Below are 21,711 nucleotides of genomic sequence, written 5' to 3' on the forward strand. Positions count from 1 at the left end.
TCCATTTTTCTCTATGAGTTTTCTTTTGAGTGAAACAAGGTGGTTTCACTGAGTCGTTTTTCACTGCCAAGTTCTTAGGGCGTTCTCTTGTATGCTACAAGAAGGAATGCTAACGATAGTTGTATCCTGGAGGCAACTCGTCAATGAAGCTATAGCATCTCTCTGTTTAGAGGAGTAGTTGACGATATTGTCTTTAGGACATCGTATCATATACGTGTCTCTATCAATTTTTGCTCCGCATGCTACTCGACGTGATGCATCCACCAAGTTGCTGCAAAACAAACTAAGTATCACTTGTGCTTATTCAATTTATTTTCATTATTATTGTCAATATTCCAACAAGATATCGAGTCACTGTATCAGAAATGAATGCAACCAAATGGAATAAGGAAAATAAGGTTTACACAAGTCAATTTTACAAGATACAAGATTTGCAAGGGTGTTGAGAACATTTTCTTGCTGAGTAACTCTCTTTCTGTTTTATTTAACTGTTCGCATTGATTTACTATGAATATGGAATCTGTATTGGAACTGCAGGAACATTGGTGGGCATTTGTGAGCAAGTTTATTGGAAGCGAACATGGCTTAGCTTCCCAAAGTGAAGAACTATCTTTTTTATTGCCCCTGTCTCTGTGGGTGAGTACCCTTATGCTAAGGTACGCTATTAGAATTGCTCTTTTTGAATAATGTTCTTATTAGTGGGAAATGATTGGTGCAGGTATGACACTAATCTACGTAAATCCCATGTTTTCCGTACTAGGAATTAAGTGATCTAATTAATATCAGTGATCTTTCCAGGCAATGTATGATTGTAGTTGGAGTGGATAGAGAAAGAAGGAACTATGGTTGAACTTCTGTCTTGAAGACTTACTGAGCTTGCATTGATTTTTGCATCCTCCATGTAACTTGGTGTCCACTCTTTTTTCAACGTATGATTTACGATATATCTGAATTTATTTGGCGATATCGAATCTTCATTAACATCTCGAGCATTGCATACTCTGAATCAACATATCTAATTTTCACTGGGTATATTGTTGTATTTTGTTTTCCCATTGAGAGTTTCAAATGATATTACACAATTTCCCGATCATTTCTTATCTTAATGCTTCTTAATAGCTGAATGTTATTTATTTCCGACATTCTTTGGTAGTTCAGACTTCTAGAAGCGAATAATAGATCCTTCACTCATATCATTTGCATTACTATTAACATTTTCTTTTTCTTTCTGTCTTGCAGTCCATACTCCTGCAGTTCTGCCAATGATGTAATAAGTTATTTTCATTTGTATGCATCTTGAAATGCTGATTCGGACCGGTATCATGGAACGTGATGCTGAAGTCGATTTTAAGGTTCCAGTGGATGATAAACATGGATGTTTTCATTTCAAAGCTGAAGAGGGAAACTGTTGATAAGGAACCTCTTTGCTCAATTGACCGTCTAATATATGCCATTGTTACAAACAGAAATGCCTATTCTTAGTACCTGAAGAGATGCACAACCATTGCAATTGGTCAACGCCTGTAGGTTGGTAACTTACAATACTCTTTTCTTTCTATAGAATTTTTTTGTGACATCTCGAAATTTCCTTTGGTTAGCATTTTTTGGTCACTTTGGTGAGCAACGGTACAAAGAAATAGATACCCAGCATTACTACAAAGAAATGTCATATGTTTCCACATCGATGCACATTTCTCTAATTTAATCGACGTTGATATCCTTGATGTTAGTCTAGGAATGTGAACTTCAAGGATTTTACCTTGACTGTTGGCTTAGATTTATATCATTTAAAATGGATATCCAAAAGTGCTTCATGTGAGGGAGCACGTAATTTCAATAACGTCGGCAGTATTGCCCCTTTTGAACCAGCCTCTCAAGTTTCCATTTGGATGCGTTCCATTTTAATTGTTGGACTCTTATCTGAATATTTAGCATATGAGAACATCAAATGGTATATGACATCTATATTTCTTAAACCAAATGTAGGTTACGAGAACGAAAAATGCTTTGGCATACGGCATGGGAAAGAATATTAGTGATATTTATAGTATTTCGGCCGAACATACCAATGGGAAAACCATGTTTTGAATACCAAAATCTACACAATGAAGGACACTAATTAGATGTTGCTTCTAAAAACCCAAGACTATATATAGTCTCGAGGGGTGTGGAAAGATCCGACTAGAAAATGTGAAATTAAGATCCAGTACAAGTGGAATCCTATCCTCTTTTATTTCTTCGTTTTTTTTCATATTCCATTTCGTTATTTCCCCTACGTGACTTTTGAGAGCCTATCTAAGTGATGTGCTCGGTACAAAGTTCATGGTACGTAACTCATTTTATTCATCTTATTAGCCCGGCTCGCCGAAAATAAATAGAATATCTTCCAAATTTGGGAATCTCAATGAGGACACATTTTTTTGCGCATCCATATCCATATATAGGAAAAAGAGTTTGATTACTCTAGAAGAGATTGTAAAAAAATTCCTTGGATATCTCGCAGCGTAAAAAGAAAATTAGGTTCTTACCATTCAATGAGCATCTTGTATTTCATAGAATTTTGGAGCAATATAATCCTTACGTAAGGGCCATCCTATCCAACTTTCAGGCATCAAAATACGTTTCAGGCGTGGATGATTATCATAAGAGATTCCCAACATATCATAAGATTCCCGTTCTTGGAAATCCGCACTTTTCCAAATCCAAAAAACAGATGGAATTCTGGGATTTATCCTTGGGGCAAATACTTTTATGCATACCTCCTCTAGCTGATCCACACCATACTCTATTCTCGTAAGATGATACACACTAGCTAAGAGTCCGCCTGGTGCTACATCATAGGCACACTGAGAGCGTAGATAATTGTAACCATATACATATGAAATGACAGCAATGGAATGCCAATCCTCGGGCTTTATTTGTAAAGTTTCGACTCCTTGGTAATCGAAGCCTAAAGATCTATGAACTAACCCATGCTTGACTAGCCAAGCAGACAAACAACCCTGCATGTTTTTAACCTCTCCCGGATTTTCATTTGTATAAGTAGTTCACGTTTAGGACGAAATTTTTGAAAATTGAAGTGAAGGGCATTTGCTATTCTTCTGCACAAAAGAAAAGCAGTCTCCCTAATTCACTAATTCATGGGAAGATACTGAACTTTGGTATTTTAAAAATGTTTCATAAGGTATCTCTGAAGTAGATCGCGATTGATAAAGTAATCCTTGATCATAATTTCCAGTATGCGTGCTACGTCCAACATAAAACTTGTGAGTGGTAGTAAAACATCGATTATTCTGTTGAGACCCAAATCTATCTTCGTAGATTTCTCGAGATACCTTCTTACGAAGTTTTGTTATAGCATCGATAACTGCCTCCGGTTTAGGCGAGCAACACGGCAAATAAAAATTCACATGAATTAGCTTATCAACTCCTCGAACAGTACTATAAGAATCAGTACTGAACATCCCTCCTGTAATAGTGCAGTCTCCCATAGCAATTGCATATTTTGGTTCAGGCATTTTCTCATATAATCTTACTAAAGAGGGAGCCATTTTCATTGTTACTGTGCCGGCTGTTAAAATTAAGTCCGCTTGTCTAGGAATCGATCTTGGTACCAAGCCATAACGATCAAAGTCGAAGCGCGAGCCTATTAATGAAGGAAATTCAATAAAGCAACAACTGGTACCATACAGAAGCGACCATAAACGGGAGAGTCTTGACCAATTTGAAAGATCATTTGATGTAGTTGAAATAACTGAATTTTGGGTTGTTTGATCAAGTACCGGAAACTCAATGGAATTCATAACTGTCTCAATGCCATTATTTTCTTCTTTTTTCTTTTTATTGTCTGAATATTCAGGAGCTAAGACCATTCCAACGCTCCTTTTCGCCATGCATAAACTAAACCAACAATTAGGATAAGAACGAAAATTAAAGCTTCTATAAAAACGGATACACCCAATACATCGAAACTCATCGCCCATGGGTAAAGAAAAACCGTTTCAACATCAAAAACAACAAAAACCAGAGCAAACATATAATAACGAATTCGGAATTGTAACCAAGCGTCGCCCATTGGTTCTATGCCTAATTCATAACTATAAAATTTCTTCGGTCCTTCGCGAGTCGGGGCTAAAACCCCGAAAATGAAAAAAGGCCAAAATAGGAATAATACTTGATATTATTAGAAATGCCCAGAAAATGTCATATTCGTAAAGCAGAAACATAGATACACTCCTATGAATGTGGAAAAAATATATACTGCATTCCTCGATTCGATCTGGAATTTGAATTAAGCTATAACTGTTTAGTCAAAATACCAATGAATTTTGATTGAATTCCCCAGTTTTTTTGCTGTGGGTCATTCTTGTTTCAAGGTTCATCGAGTGGAGTCCTATTTTCACTTATTTAAATTCCATTTCGATATGCTAGAGACATATTATGCTCTTATTACAAACTTATCGTTTTTATCTTGTCTCAGATTTTCTCTAAAAAAAAGAGAAAAAAGAATTACATATTTTTTTAGTTATAATTTATAGAATTTTTTTATTAAGATTAAATTAAGATACTATTAAGAATATTAAGAATTCTATATGGATGTTATATATTTTATGAATATTCATACAATAAAATCAAAGGGTATTGGATTATTTTTTTCATTAAGATCCAATCCAGTTAGAGGATTGTTGTTTCTATTGATTAGATACGGAAACTGAATGCATCGCCCTGTTCTATTTCTTATCCTTGTTCTAGAATTAATGGATTTTATTCAATGCCTTGAATTGAGAGAAATGATGAGTGCTAAATAGTGCATATTTATATATATTTTTGTTGGCATTTAACTCATCTTTTGTGCATTAATTCTACATTTTATCCCATATTCTGTATTTTCATTGTTTTCAAGAATAAATATTTTTCTTACTTAATTTTGCATTTTTAGGTAACAAATAAAATCTGGATGAAGTGCGGAGCAAAAAGAGCAGAAAAGTAGTGAAAAGCCGGGAGTAATTACGCAAGGAAGCCGCGAAGAATGTTGCGCACAAGACCAAAAAGCTAGGAATGGGCTCAAGAAGGAAGAATTGTTCTTAAAGAAGATATGGGCTTGGCATACCCAAGGCCCAAAACCCTTACCCAAATCCATTTCCTTTATCCATACCCATTTCCATGAGAGCCGTCAGATTGGATCCATCTTGTCATCCAACGGTCACCTCATCATTGTGCATCAAATCCCGATGATTCCGCCCAACACTACAGCACCTAACCTAATCTAGCACCGTTGACTTCGTTGTGTTCCACATCCAACGGTCGCTACAAACTGCTTCTCTCTTAGCCGTCCGATCTACCTACCATCTCCATATCCAGCGGCTCATCTCGCCAAACATCGAACCAGATGCTCCCGCTTCACACCCTAGCACCGAATCCTATTATCCACCCAAACAACCCATCGCCCCAAAACTTCATCTCCTTCACCCGACAGTTGCAGAGCTCTGCAACTCCACCACCTCCCCTCTCTGCCGCTGTCACTTCCGTCACCACCACCAGTTCCATCACTGCCACTACTATCTCCATACCGACAACACCCCCATATCCCTAGCCTAGTTATTTTCTTCATCTCACAACCTCTGAAACCCTAGGTTTTGGGGTGAGTAAAATAACTCGAAATCAGGGGACAATAGGAGCAGAGGAAGAGCATCAAGGACTAGAGGAGGCATGGGTCGAGCAAATTTTGGGAGTTTGTAAGTTAAATTTTGTTTAATTTAAGAAAACCCTAATTTGTAATTTGGGGGAAACCCTAATTTTATTGTCTGGGTATAAATTGAGGGTTGGGTATCACTGTTAAAAGTTGTTCTTGGACTAGCCAAGTTTCCACCCAATTTGGGTTAGGTTAATCTCAATTGTTCCTGCACTTTTAATTGCTCCTGTTAGTTGCACTTTTACTTTTAATTGCACTTGTTCTTGTTCTTGGTTTTAATTCTCTGTTTATATGAATGTTCACTGTTAGTTCACCATATTGTTCACTGTTGTTGTCATGTTAGTTCACCATGTTGTTCACTGTCATGCTCACTGCCATGTAATGTTAGTGTAATGTTTGTCATGTTCTAAACCATCATGCTAGGGACTTGATGAATCCCTAAATTCTTATTGTGTAGTACATTGATCATATTGCTTTAGAAGGTTAAACAAGTTTAGGAAAGACTTGAACTTAGTTCATCATCACCTCACTTTCACAATGTATGCCAAGTATACTTTGTAGTTAGGTTCATGAGCTGTTGATAAGCTGCAACTCAAGCTGAATTCATAATCCTTTGACTAGTTATGCTGTAGAAAGACAATTAGTGCTTTGGAAATAATAGAACATAGTTGAGTTTAACTTTCTATAGGAGAATACATAGTAGAAGTTAGAGTGAATTCAAACCCTAGTTCCCATCCATAATCTACTTCATTCTCATCCACAATTCCATCTTCAACTGTTTAGCTTTGTTTTCTTGTTTTGTATTGCTTTTGCCTTGTTGTTTCTTCCCTGCCCTGCAACTCTGTTGCTTTTCTGTTTTGCATTTTCTTCACTGCTTGAGCAGCTGCAGTACTGCTGCTGTAACCCTTGCTGCATTGCTGCCTTTTTCTTCTACTGCTGCAATTGCTGCTGCAGCACTTGTGCTGCTTTGCTTCCCCCTGCTGCTGCCTCCTGCCTCAGCTGCTGTTGCTGCTGCCAAACTGCTGCAGCTCTTGCTCCTGCTGCTGCCTTCCTTTTCCTGCCTGCTGCTGCTGAGCCCAAAGCTCAGTTCACTTCCAAAAGCCTCTGAAGCCCAGTTAAGGCCAAAGCCTAGTTCACTACCAAACCCAAGTCACAAGTGAACTGTTAAGCCCAATTCACAGTTGAACTGTTGAGCCCAAAGCTCAAATCAGTTCACTGAAACCAAAGCCCATAGTCCACATTTCTGAGCCCAAGCTCAGTTCAATCCAATTCAAAATCATTCAAAGGCCCAAAGCACAATCATAACCCATTGGTTACCAAAATCCATTGGTACCCAAAGCCCAACAATAGCAAATTTAGGAACCCAATTAGCTAGAAAACTCCAAACACACCCGATCTCTGTGGATCGTCCCGTACTTGCACGAGCTACAACTGACGACCGTGCACTTGCGGTATTACTGTAGGCCCCCGTTTTTCTGCGCATAATTTTATACCCTTTCAAGGCCTGCCAAGTTTTTGGCGCCGCTGCCGGGGATTGGTGCTGTGTTTTTTTTGTTGTTTTGTTAGCTATTTTTGCATTTCACTGCATAGCATTTGCATCTGCATCTGCTTCACTTCATTTGCTGTTGGACCTGCTGTTCTGAACCTGTTTTTCCTCTGCTGGGACGCCCCCAAGGAAAAGAACCAAAGCCCAACTGGGTTTTTGCAACAATATCAGAGCAGCTGGGCTGTGCTTAAAAGGTAACCCATTTAAGAGAACCCGAATTGTGGGCTTCCAATTTTTTTTAATTGTGGGCTTGTAATATTAAAGCCAATTTTTGGGCTTCTCTTATTTTCTGTTGGGTTTGTAATAATTAATTTGTGGGCTTGTATTTAATTTTTGTGAGCTTGTTTAATTTGGACTTATATGTTGTATTCTGGGTTTTTAAACCCAGCTGAGCTTGTAACCGATCACGCTAGCTGAACTCGTTAGTGGGCCGAGTACCCAAATTCTAGGCCGAGATTTTGGACTCAGTTCCACCAAAAGTTTTCAACCAAGCGGAGCCAAAACAAACACAAAACAAACAGTGGGCTTGCTCCCATTCAAAAACCAAATTTTATTTTCTTTTTAATAAAAAAAAAAAAAAAAAAAAAAACCAAAATTTTTACTTTTCTCCCATCCAAAAACCAAATTTTACTTGCTCCCATTTTAAACCAAAATTTTTTCTTCTTTCTCCTCTTAAACCAAAATTTTTATTTTACTCCCATTTTAAAACCAAATTTTCAAATGTCTCCCACCAAAACCAAAATTTTCCCATAAAAAACCAAATTTTTGAAAACCCTTTAAAACCAAATAGTGGGCTTTGTGTCTTTTCAAAATGGGCCAACCTCGTGCTCTCCATGAATACATGTATCCATCAATACAAATTCCATTATCATGTATTGTATTACCTCAAACCAATAACCCTTTTAAAATAAATGCAAACATGATACAAATACTTCCTATATTTCGAGGGTTCGATTCTGAGAACCCCTATACTCATGTAAGAGAGTTTGAACAAATTTGTCGGACTATGCAACCTGATCATATGTCCGAAGACTCTCTGAAATTGCGTTTGTTTACATTTTCTTTAAAGGAAAGGGCCAAAACATGGTTTTACGGTTTGAGACCACAATCAATCACCACTTGGGAACAACTCACTAATCAATTTTTCCAAAGATTTTTTCCACATCATAGGACCATCGCTATTCGTCAAAGTATCAATTGTTTTGTCCAATTGGATGAGGAAACTGTTTTTCACTATTTGAACGTTTTAATGATTTGTTGAGTGAATGTCCGCACCATGGAATTGAGAAGTGGAGACTTGTCGTCATCCTCTATGAGGGACTAGACTTTAAATCTCGAACCATGGTTGAGTCTATGTGTAATGGTGAGTTTATTGATAAATCTGTGGATGATGCATGGAATTTTTTAGCCGAGATTGCAGAGAAAACCCATCAATGGGAATCCGTTAGGGAAACATGAACAACACCACACGATATGAGTCACCCCCATGAATTAGAGTTTTATTCTTGTAATAACTCCGACCTTAGGATTGAAAATTATCCTAGATTGCAAAATTCCTATCATGATGATGATGATGATTATGATGTTATGTTAGAAGAACATGTCTATACTGAAAATGTTATGGAACCTTTGGGTTCAAATACATTAGGCTTCTCTGCCCCGACCTTAATGCATGATATTTCTTCTAGTATTCCATGTGATGTTTCCCCTGATTTGCCGATGCATGAGAATAAATCTGTTGATGATGTTGATAATTCTGATTGTAATCTTGCCAATTTGATTGATGATTGTGAGCATGATGTGACATGTGTAGATGAGTTAGAAGATTTTGATTTGATTGATAATAATATGCATATTCTTCTACCTAAGTCACAATCTGATGGCCTTCCACCCAACCTAGATTTGGTTTGTACCCATATTGTCAAACCAACTTTTCTGAAGATTCCCAATCTAGGATTGGAACTGTGTGCTTCCCAAGTCCTCTTGGACTATTTTGCTTCAAAATATGACACTTTTAAAGAGCCACAGTTGGAATGCATTTCTTTGCCCATCCCGAACAAAGTCCATTTTCAGTTAGACCTTTTGAATCCTGAACCCCTAAAATTGTTAGATTTTGTGCTTAAAAGTAAACCTGTTGAACAATTTAGGTTTAGGGGTGATTCATTCGGTTTTTCGCTCTCACTCCCATTTAAGTCCAATTTTAGTGTTTTGAAACTTTCTATGTCTCTACACTTTTTCTTTTGGGTTGATCCTCAACTCTTTAGACTTTTGGTGTATGGTGAAGTTTTTGTATATAATCAAGTAGATAAATTTTAAACCCTTTTGTTCCTTTTGTATATATTTTGCTAATCCAATATGATCTCGGCTGAAATATGTTGTATTTTTTTTGCCTTGAATAACGGAGTTTTAATTCTGCTTTCGCCGAAATCGGGTATTCTCTCTCCTTTTACTCTATTCAGCATGTCCCTTTCCATATGTTGCATTTTAATTCTTTCCATATTTTGAAACATTGAGGACAATGTTTAGTTTAGGTTTGGGGGTATAGAGTAGATACCATGATAATATGCTATAATTGAAAACATAACTCCTTCTTTTTGAAAAATTTAAAAATTCCAAAAAAAAAAAAAAATTAAAAAATTGAAAAATCATAAAAATGGAGCTCATTTACCTTGAAATGTTGACTCTTGTGCAAATATGTATTATTATTAGGAGTCTTAGTCTAGATATTTAGGCACCCTGATTCTAGCACAATTCACATAGTGATAAGAAATTTGCACGCGCACGATCTACCAATACATGTATGGCCTCGATCTTCAAGGTGTTTGATAGGAAGTTACGATTGCCAATCACTTTAGAATACTGAACGAAACTTGACTAGCTTGTTCTTTGGTTGGTTGGGATAGAAGGTGGAGGTTACATTAAGAAAGACAACCATCGAATTTAACTGGGTGCATCAAAAAGGGCTACCTCTTGCAAAGTGTCATGTAATCTTTTGTTTCCTTTTGTATTTGTATCAAAAGTGTTTCCGTAGTTTAAAAAAAAAAAAAAAAAAAAAAAAAAATCGATGTATATATTCAAAAAAAAAAAAAAAAAAAAAAAAGAGAAAAAAATACAAAAAAAAAATCAAGTATTTATCAATTCCATCATCTCTTGTTCCAAAAATAAAAAGAGAATAGTCAATGTAAATTAGAGTCATGTAAAAAGTTATTTTGTTGTTTTTTGTAATAAGCAAGGAGGGTGTATGCCATTGATGTACAACGCGAGTAATTGTGAAATACCTCCAACTCATTCACAATTCTCGTAAAGTCCGGACAGCTAGCTAGATTTCGACGTCAGTTCTTAGCATGAGAAACTATCTCTTGGTGATTAGTAGTCATAACTTCAGATCTTTCTTTACACATGTGTAGATACACTTTACACTCTTATCACATGTCTTTTTTTGTTATCAGTGCTAGGATTGTGCCTTCGATAGCTAGATTGACATCTCCATTTTGCTGTGAGCTTAACTGACTTGCACATGTCACATTTGATGGAATCTGAGCTCATATTTTGTCCTTAGGTTTTGTAGGTACACCTCTGGTAAACCTTCACGAGACTTCAACTCGTCCACTAGGGACACTTAGTGGTTTAAAAGGCTTAGTGCATACGCTAAATGCATTCGAGAGACCAGCGACAGTGGTATAGTTAGGATTTCCTTAGTTTTGTTTTACTTGAGGACAAGTAAAATTCAGGTTTGGGGGTATTTGATGAGTGCTAAATAGTGCATATTTATATATATTTTTGTTGGCATTTAACTCATCTTTTGTGCATTAATTCTACATTTTATCCCATATTCTGTATTTTCATTGTTTTCAAGAATAAATATTTTTCTTACTTAATTTTGCATTTTTAGGTAACAAATAAAATCTGGATGAAGTGCGGAGCAAAAAGAGCAGAAAAGTAGTGAAAAGCCGGGAGGAATTACGCAAGGAAGGCCGCGAAGAATGTTGCGCACAAGACCAAAAAGCTAGGAATGGGCCAAGAAGGAAGAATTGTTCTTAAAAAGATATGGGCTTGGCATACCCAAGGCCCAAAACCCTTACCCAAATCCATTTCCTTTATCCATACCCATTTCCATGAGAGCCGTCAGATTGGATCCATCTTGTCATCCAACGGTCACCTCATCATTGTGCATCAAATCCCGATGATTCCGCCCAACACTACAGCACCTAACCTAATCTAGCACCGTTGACTTCGTTGTGTTCCACATCCAACGGTCGCTACAAACTGCTTCTCTCTTAGCCGTCCGATCTACCTACCATCTCCATATCCGCGGCTCATCTCGCCAAACATCGAAACCAGATGCTCCCGCTTCACACCCTAGCACCGAATCCTATTATCCACCCAAACAAACCCATCGCCCCAAACTTCATCTCCTTCACCCGACAGTTGCAGAGCTCTGCAACTCCACCACTCCCCTCTCTGCCGCTGTCACTTCCGTCACCACACCAGTTCCATCACTGCCACTACTATCTCCATACCGACAACACCCCCATATCCCAGCCTAGTTATTTCTTCATCTCACAACCTCTGAAACCCTAGGTTTTGGGGTGAGTAAAATAACTCGAAATTAGGGGACAATAGGAGCAGAGGAAGAGCATCAAGGACTAGAGGAGGCATGGGTCGAGCAGATTTGGGAGTTTGTAAGTTAAATTTTGTTTATTTAAGAGAAACCCTAATTTGTAATTTGGGGGAAACCCTAATTTTATTGTCTGGGTATAATTGAGGGTTGGGTATCACTGTTAAAAGTTGTTCTTGGACTAGCCAAGTTTCCACCCAATTTGGGTTAGGTTAATCTCAATTGTTCCTGCACTTTAATTGCTCCTGTTAGTTGCACTTTTACTTTTAATTGCACTTGTTCTTGTTCTTGGTTTTAATTCTCTGTTTATATGAATGTTCACTGTTAGTTCACCATATTGTTCACTGTTGTTGTCATGTTAGTTCACCATGTTGTTCACTGTCATGCTCACTGCCATGTGTAATGTTAGTGTAATGTTTGTCATGTTCTAAACCATCATGCTAGGGACTTGATGAATCCCTAAATTCTTATTGTGTAGTACATTGATCATATTGCTTTAGAAGGTTAAACAAGTTTAGGAAAGACTTGAACTTAGTTCATCACTCACCTCACTTCACAATGTATGCCAAGTATACTTTGTAGTTAGGTTCATGAGCTGTTGATAAGCTGCAACTCAAGCTGAATTCATAATCCTTTGACTAGTTGTGCTGTAGAAAGACAATTAGTGCTTTGGAAATAATAGAACATAGTTGAGTTTAACTTTCTATAGGAGAATACATAGTAGAAGTTAGAGTGAATTCAAACCCTAGTTCCCATCCATAATCTACTCATTCTCATCCACAATTCCATCTTCAAACTGTTTAGCTTTGTTTTCTTGTTTTGTATCGCTTTTGCCTTGTTGTTTCTTCCCTGCCCTGCAACTCTGTTGCTTTTCTGTTGCATTTTCTTCACTGCTTGAGCAGCTGCAGTACTGCTGCCGTAACCCTGCTGCATTGCTGCCTTTTTCTTCTACTGCTGCAATTGCTGTTGCAGCACTTGTGCTGCTTTGCTTCCCCTGCTGCTGCCTCCTGCCTCAGCTGCTGTGCTGCTGCCCAAACTGCTGCAGCTCTTGCTCTGCTGCCTTCCTTTTCCTGCCTGCTGCTGCTGAGCCCAAAGCTCAGTTCACTTCCAAAAGCCTCTGAAGCCCAGTTAATGCCAAAGCCTAGTTCACTACCAAACCCAAGTCACAAGTGAACTGTTAAGCCCAATTCACAGTTGAACTGTTGAGCCCAAAGCTCAAATCAGTTCACTGAAACCAAAGCCCATAGTCCACATTTCTGAGCCCAAGCTCAGTTCAATCCAATTCAAAATCATTCAAAGGCCCAAAGCACAATCATAACCCATTGGTTACCAAAATCCATTGGTACCCAAAGCCCAACAATAGCAAATTTAGGAACCCAATTAGCTAGAAAACTCCAAACACACCCGATCTCTGTGGATCGACCCGTACTTGCACGAGCTACAACTGACGACCGTGCACTTGCGGTATTACTGTAGGCCCCCGTTTTTCTGCGCATAATTTTATACCCTTTCAAGGCCAGCCAAGAAACCCTTACATATAACAATCCTAGGATTCTATCCCCAAAAAAGAATCAGGTTATGAAATTAAAGCTCGAAGTCTTAAAATAAGAATCTAGAATATCGGTCTTTAGTACTTGACTTGAAATGGGTCCGAAAAGGCGGAATACTTATTAATGTAATAAAAATTAGTTTTAAAGTAAGACCAACCACTGGGTTAGCCTTCATGCAAAAAAATATTTATTTTGAACGAACCCTACACAACGAAGTATATCACAACGGGAAAGTAAGCCGAATCCTAAATAATTTACAGAATAAACTTCTTCTAATCGAATCACGCTTTATCAAATCTAATGATTCGACAGACCAAATCCCCCAAACAACTCATGGAAATAGATAGGGATGCAAACACTAATAGAGTTAGGAAACATTCATTATCTCTGAAACAACGAATTGAGTTCTGCTCCCGAAAAAACGTTGAGCTGGGGGCTTCTTAACTCGTCCAAGTGCAAAAAGGAGACCTCAACCTTCTTGAATAAAGTCAGCATCGTTAGAATTGGAATGGTGAGCAATTGGGTTGTGGTATATTGAGATCTATAAAAAGATTTTTTGTACAAAAAGAAAAGGAATATCACAAACCTTTTGATCCTGGATAGGAAAACAAGAAAAATTTGTGTGTAATTCATCCACAAAGAAGAAAGGACGGTTTTTTTTTATCCGAAATCAAAAGAATACCGATTGGGCCCACTGAAATGAATTTTTTCCGCTTCATGCTCACCCACGGGGTTGCTCGGAGCATGTGATAATTATTCTATTTCGATGGGCCAAACGACCGTCCGACTACAACCAACAAACAAGATTGAGAAAATGAAAACTATACAAATTTTTAGGGATATACAGACTCGAATCGTAGACCTTCTCGGTAAAACAGATCAAACTTTTTATTATCGAAATGATTCGAACTGTTCCAAAGACCCAACATGCATTTTTTTTGCATTGGGCTCTTTCATCAACTGATATAAATATCAGATAGTCCGCCATACTTTTTCTTAACAGAAAGATAACGAGATGGCTCCACGTGCTCTGATTCATTATTTAGATTATGATCCAGGAGCAATACCAAAGTGTTTCAAAGAAGAGTTACCTTGACGTAGGTCTGCCTCTGGCCTAGATTAACCTAAGTTAAATGGAGTCTCTATCGCTCTGCTCAAAGAGTCAAATATGAAACTTCATACACCTTAAAGTTCATTGTACGAAAAGATATTTTTTTTTTTGAGGTCCTTATACTCATTATGCCTAGCATTGAATGGGCTGTGTATTCACCTTATCAATTATTGAATCAATGATGGGTTCTTTTTGGAGCCTAAATTGGCACCCAAAGCGGACCGAACCAAATATTTTTCAGGCTATTGTTCCCTCGAATATATAGAGTAAGACACCGATTTATCAATAAGATCAATTTTGTTGATTAAGATCAATTTTGTTGATTGCATGATGGACTCCCCTGAAAAACATTGGCGCGCGTGTAAACGAGTTGCTCTACCAACTGAGCTATAGCCCTTGTCATAAATAGTTTATCATGGAAATAATTTCTTGTCAAGATGAATCTTCTATGATCCAAAATGATAGCTTCTGATCTGTTTCCTTCCAAGAATTGGTATTGCTCAGAAATAAGATTGCATCTATAATTCATCGATATGACAAGCCCCTTTCTTTCTCTTTGTGATGATAAATGACCTACTTAACCCAGTGGTTAGAGTATTGCTTTCATACGGCGGGAGTCATTGGTTCAAATCCAATAGTAGGTAGAACTTATTAGATACCGGAGTAATTAGTATCTAATAAGTTTTTCTACCCACCCTCCCTTTTATTTTAGTTGCATATGAAATGCCATTACAATTGATTCGACTCAATCCGCAGAACCAAAATATGGTGTATAAACAGAATTTCCTTTTTTATTGGGGTGCACCTATTTTTTATGAAATTTCATTCATAGCCTCTACTCGCGTCCTAGCTCGTCTGACGGCTAAATTCGCTTCAATTGTTTGTCTCATGCCCTCATCCCGACTTAAGTTAGCTTCAGCTATTTCAAGAGATTTCTGAGCTTCTTGTGGATCAATGTCACTACCTTCTCCGCATCATTTATTAAGATGGTAATCTCATTATTTCCTACTCTAGCAAAACCACCCATCAGAGCGATTTTTAACCATTGGTCATTAAGGCGTAGTCTCAAAATACTTATATCTACAACTGTGGCAATAGGGGCGTGATTTGGTAATACACCGATTTGGCCACTATTAGTATATAAAACAATTTCTTTCACTTCTGAATCCAAAACAATTTGATTCGGGGTTAGTACACAAAGATTTAAGGTCATTTCTTCAATTTGCTCTCCACTTCTATGTTCACCGCCTTCGCGGTAGCTTCATCGATGTTACCTACCAAATAAAAGGCCTGCTCAGGAAGACCATCTGATTCTCCGAAAAGGATCAATTGAAACCCCCTAATGGTTTCTACTAGACCAACATATTTTCCTGGAGATCCCGTAAATACTTCTGCTACGAAGAAGGATTGTGATAAGAAACACTCAATTTTTCGTGCTCTTTCTACGGTTAAACGATCCTTTTCAGATAATTCGTCCAACCCAAGGATAGCTATAATATCCTGAATTTCTTTGTAACGTTGTGAAGTTTGCTTAACTCTTTGCGCAATTTCATAATGTTCTTCACCAACGATGCGAGGTTGGAGCATAGTTGACGTACTATCAAGAGGATCTACTGCTGGATAGATACCTTTTGAAGCTAGTCCTCTTGATAATACAGTAGTAGCATCTAAATGTGCAAATGTTGTGGAAGGGGCAGGGTCGGTCAAATCGTCCGCAGGTACATAAACTGCTTGAATAGAAGTTATAGACCCCTCTTTGGTAGAAGTAATTCTTTCTTGCAAAGTACCCATTTCTGTACTAAGGGTAGGTTGATAACCCACAACAGAAGGCATTCTGCCTAATAAAGCAGATACTTCGGATCCTGCTTGGACAAATCGGAAAATATTGTCGATAAATAGAAGGACATATTGTTCACTAACATCTCAGAAATATTATGCCATGGTTAGGGCAGTCAAACCAACTCTCATACGAGCTCCCGGCGGTTCATTCATCTGACCATAGACTAGAGCTACTTTTGGTTCTGCAAGATTTTGTTCATTAATTACTCCAGACTCTTTCATTTCCATGTAAAGATCATTCCCCTCACGAGTACGCTCGCGCACTCCGCCAAATACAGATACGCCTCCATGAGCTTTGGCGATGTTGTTGATCAATTCCATAATAAGGACTGTTTTACCACTCCAGCTCCACCGAATAGTCCTATTTTCCCCTCACGTTGATAAGGAGCTAAAAGATCAACTACTTTGATCCCTGTTTCAAAAATAGATAATTTTGTATCTAATTGTATAAAGGCAGGCGCGGATCTATGAATAGGAGATGTTGTGCGAGTATCTACAGGACCTAAATTATCAACAGGCTCTCCAAGAACGTTGAAAATTCGTCCGAGAGTAGCCCTACCAACCGGAACACTTAGAGCATATCCCGTGTCAATGACCTCCATTCCTCTCTTCGGACCATCTGTAGCACTCATAGCTACAGCTCTCACTCGATTATTTCCTAATAATTGCTGTACCTCACAAGTGACATTAATTAGCTCGCCGTCAGTATTTCGGCCCTTAACTACCAAAGCGTGTAAATTAGGCATCTTACCCGGGGGGAAAGGATACATCTAGCACCGGACCAATGATTTGAGCGACACGCCCCAGGTTTTTTTCTTCAAGTGCGGAAACCCCGAGACCCGAAGGGGTAGGATTTGTTTTCATAATAATGATAAAGTGAAATATGTAGAAATTCTTTGCATTTTGTAAACCGAAGAAAAAATGTCCGATAGCAAGCAGGTTGATCGGTTAATTCAATACAATAATAAATAGGAGTTAGTACTTGATTTCGTTGGTACCATTCAAGCGACTCCAATTCGATTGTTTACTCGTTCAATGAGTTAATTTTCAAGTTTCACAACCTAAAAAATGAGGTAGATGGATAAAAACCATGAGGGAGCGTTTCAGTTCTCTAGCATTATAGACAATCCCACCCATATTTTCTATGGAATTCGAACCTGAACTCTATTTATGATTCATTTTTTTTCACATTGGCCATTATTTCTTATTTCAGCATATATTTTTCCGCCTCTTCTCTACCTTTTTAGGGACGAATTCCGGATAGTTTTACATCTAGGATTTACATATACAACATATAGCACTGTCAAGAGTGAATTTCCTTTTTTTGATAAATTTAGATTAAAAAAAGTACGGGATTCGAAACTTGAAAAACAGGGATTGGGTTGCGCCATACATATGAAAGAGTATACAATAATGATGTTGATGTATTTGGCGAATCAAATACCGTGGTCTAACAACCAACCATTCTGATTAGTTGATAATATTTGTTGAGAGTTTTGTGAAAGATTCCTGTTAAAGGTTTCATTAACGGCTAATTCATGTCGAGTAGACCTTGTCGTTGTGAGAATTCTTAATTCATGCGTTGTAGGGAGGGACTTATGTCACCACAAACAGAGACTAAAGCAGGTGTTGGATTCAAAGCTGGTGTTAAAGATTACAAATTGACTTATTATACTCCTGGATATGAAACCAAGGATACTGATATATTGGCAGCATTCCGAGTTACTCCTCTACCTGGAGTTCCACCTGAGGAAGCAGGGGCCGCGGTAGCTGCCGAATCTTCTATTGGTACATGGCCAACTGTGTGGACCGGTGGACTTACCAACCTTGATCGTTACAAAGGAAGATGCTACGACATCGAGCCCGTTGCTGGAGAAGACAGTCAATATATTGGTTATGTAGCTTATCCTTTAGACCTTTTTGAAGAAGGTTCTGTTACTAACATGTTTACTTCCATCGTGGGTAATGTATTTGGGTTCAAAGCGCTTCGCGCTCTACGTCTGGGGGATCTGAGAATTCTTGTTGCTTATGTTAAAACTTTCCAAGGACCACCTCACGGTATCCAAGTTGAAAGAGATAAATCGAATAAGTATGGTCGTCCCCTATTGGGATATACTATTAAACCAAAATTGGGGTTATCTGCTAAGAACGACGGTAGGGCGGTTTATGAATGTCTACGTGGTGGACTTGATTTTACCAAGGATGATGAAAACGTGAACTCACAACCCTTTATGCGTTGGAGAGACCGTTTCTTATTTTGTGCCGAAGCAATTTATAAGTCACAGGCCGAAACAGGTGAAATCAAAGGACATTACTTGAATGCTACTACAGGTACATGCGAAGAAATGATGAAAAGGGCTGTATTTTCCAGAGAATTGGGAGTTCCTATTGTAATGCATGACTATTTAATGGGTGGATTCACTGCAAATACTAGCTTGGCTCATTATTGCCGAAATAATGGCTTACTTCTTCACATCCACCGCGCAATGCATGCAGTTATTGATAGACAGAAGAATCATGGTATCCACTTCCGTGTACTAGCGAAAGCATTACGTATGTCTGGTGGAGATCATATTCACTCTGGTACCGTAGTAGGTAAACTGGAAGGGGAAAGGGAAATAACCTTGGGCTTTGTTGATTTACTACGTGATGATTATATTGAAAAAGACCGAAGTCGTGGTATTTATTTCACCCAAGATTGGGTATCTCTACCGGGTGTTCTGCCTGTGGCTTCAGGTGGTATTCACGTTTGGCATATGCCTGCTCTGACCGAGATCTTTGGAGATGACTCTGTACTACAGTTCGGTGGAGGAACTTTAGGACACCCTTGGGGTGATGCACCGGGTACTGTAGAAAATCGATTATCCCTAGAAGTGTGTGTACAAGCGCGTAATGAGGGACGTGATCTTGCTCGTCAAGGTAATGACATTATCCGTGAAGCTTGCAAATGGAGTCCTGAGCTAGCAGCTACTTGTGAAGTATGGAAGGAAATCAAATTCGAATTTGAAGCAATGGATACTTTGTAATCCAGTAATTACCATTCGTTCTTTTAATTGAATTGCAATTAAACTCGGCCCAATCTTTTACTAAAAAGGGATTGATCCGAATAATGAATAAGGTTCCTATTTCATTTTCCATGCATATATACATACTGGATTTCGGTATACAAAATCTTAAATACAAGATCTAAGACTCAACAATTAAAATCCTTTTGTTGTTGGATCCATAATTAATCCTATGGATCCTTGAGATGGGATTAGTAGAATATTTTCTATACCCCTTAATCCGGACTATGGTCGAATCGAGGCAATGGTCACAAAGCTTTATACCCGTCCCGTATATTGTCCTTTTCCTTCCGCATTGCAATAAAAACTTATTATTCTCCAAAAAAGAATTCTTCCTAGGAGAGAACAAATCTTTTCGATTAGAATTTGTACACGGCACGGGATAACCCTCGCTTTCTATTCTAATTGAAGAAAGGGTTCCATCATCATATAGATTGATAGTGAAGTGATATCCAGATTCCCACAAAAAAAAGAATCCTTTTTTTCAAGACTCATCCGTGATTAGTTAATTATTCTATTGGATATATATGCTTATTCCGAGAGGATATATTCAAATGATTATTCGTCGAATGACTATTCATCTATTGTATTTACATTCAAATAGGGGGCAGACAAGCTCTATGGAAAAAAAGTGGTTCCATTCGATGTTGTTTAAAAGCCCCGGTGATACCTAGTGCAAAAATGAAAAACCCCCATCCAACTCCAGCTGAAAACGGAACTCCCCCTTTGATGTCGACCTGATCATAATCCATTTTATTCTTCCCCGAATGGTCATTGGACTCCTCCTGGTTGGACTGAATTGAAAGTCCACTTAATTAAGTGACTATTGGTCTCCTGCATATAAATCCACCTAACTTCATTTCCATTAGAAATTACCCCACCGTCTTCATGTCTATACTTCTCATTTTTGACCAGCCGTAGCCACATGCACACACAAGACAAAAACTTGGCTCCCACCAAGTTGTAACTCCAAAACCATGTTTGTGGCTCAACTTAACCATGCCGGTGGTGAATGAGGAGCAGAGAAGTGCATTATTAAAGTTGCCGATCAATCATTATTGGAGACTATCTATTTTCACATCAACATAGTTGAAAATGCGGGGTCCAATAACCACACCCAACAATTCGTTTGACAATCTGAGAGGACTTACTCCAATACACTTTATAGAAAATCAACTAGACAGTCAGACTCAATCTAGAGTAAAGTATATCAAAGAGTTTAATATCTCTAACTCTTAATTCAATCCGCAATCAGCAAATATAAATCTGCGAGCCCGATTGAGTATAAGAGGAGTTACTTGAACGGTACCAAAGACCAATGTTCAAGTGCCAATCAATGTAAATCAACAACCAAAGGTTGAATATTCTAATTGATTGATCTTAACGCACAACCTGTGATATTTCAATTATATAACAAAATATAATGCGGAAAAGAAATAACACAGACACCAAAATTTTGTTAACGAGGAAACCACAAATGCAGAAAAACCCCAGGACCTAGTCCAAATTGAACACCACACTGTATTAAGCCGCTACAGACTCTAGCCTACTACCAATTAACTTTGGACTGGACTGTAGTTGAACCATAATCAATCTCACACTGATTCAAGGTACAGTTGCGTTCATTACGTCTCTGATCCCAGCTACGCACTTGATTCCCTTAGTTGATCTCACCTACAACCAAGAGTTGCTACGACCCAAATCGAAGACTTGATAAACAAATCTGTCTCACACAAAAAAGTCCATAGATTGAGCAAATCTGTCTCCCACAGAAATACCCAAGAGTTTTTGTTCCGTCTTTTGATAAATCAAGGTGAATAGGAACCAATTGATAAACCAGACTTATATTCCCGAAGAACAGCCTAACATTATCAATCACCTCACAATAATCTTAATCGACTAGCGAAACAAGATATTGTGGAATCAAAAACGATGAGACGAAGATGTTTGTGATTACTTTTATCTTGCCTATCGGAGAAATTAATCTCGATTCAATTATTTCAATTGTACTTAATACGATAGAATCAGGCAAGATCAGAACACGCAATTACAAAGAAAATAGTTGGGTCTGGATTCACAATCCCAATGAAGTCTTTGAAGTTGTTAACCTACAGGGTCTCGAAGAAACCTAAGGTTAAAGGAGAATCGACTATAGTTATGCAACTAGTAACACACAAGAGGTGTGTGGATTAGGTTTCCCAGTTGCTAGAGTTCGTTCGCCTTTATATAGTTTTCAAATCAGGGTTTGCAATCCAAGTTACCTTGGTAACAAAGCATTCAATATTCACTG

At 38.1% G+C, this 21,711-nt stretch overlaps 1 long non-coding RNA gene across 1 annotated transcript; it reads left to right on the forward strand.

Annotated features, from left to right (window-relative positions):
* The first annotated feature begins 304 nt into the window (after positions 1 to 304).
* On the forward strand, positions 305 to 1,517 carry LOC113358252. The gene is made up of 3 exons (XR_003364332.1): positions 305 to 656; positions 799 to 929; positions 1,240 to 1,517. It is a non-coding gene; the product is annotated as an uncharacterized LOC113358252 (long non-coding RNA).
* The last annotated feature ends 20,194 nt before the right edge of the window (positions 1,518 to 21,711 follow it).

The sequence above is a fragment of the Papaver somniferum genome, chromosome 3, assembly GCF_003573695.1.
Source record: "Papaver somniferum cultivar HN1 chromosome 3, ASM357369v1, whole genome shotgun sequence".
NCBI classification, from domain to species: Eukaryota; Viridiplantae; Streptophyta; class Magnoliopsida; order Ranunculales; family Papaveraceae; genus Papaver; species Papaver somniferum.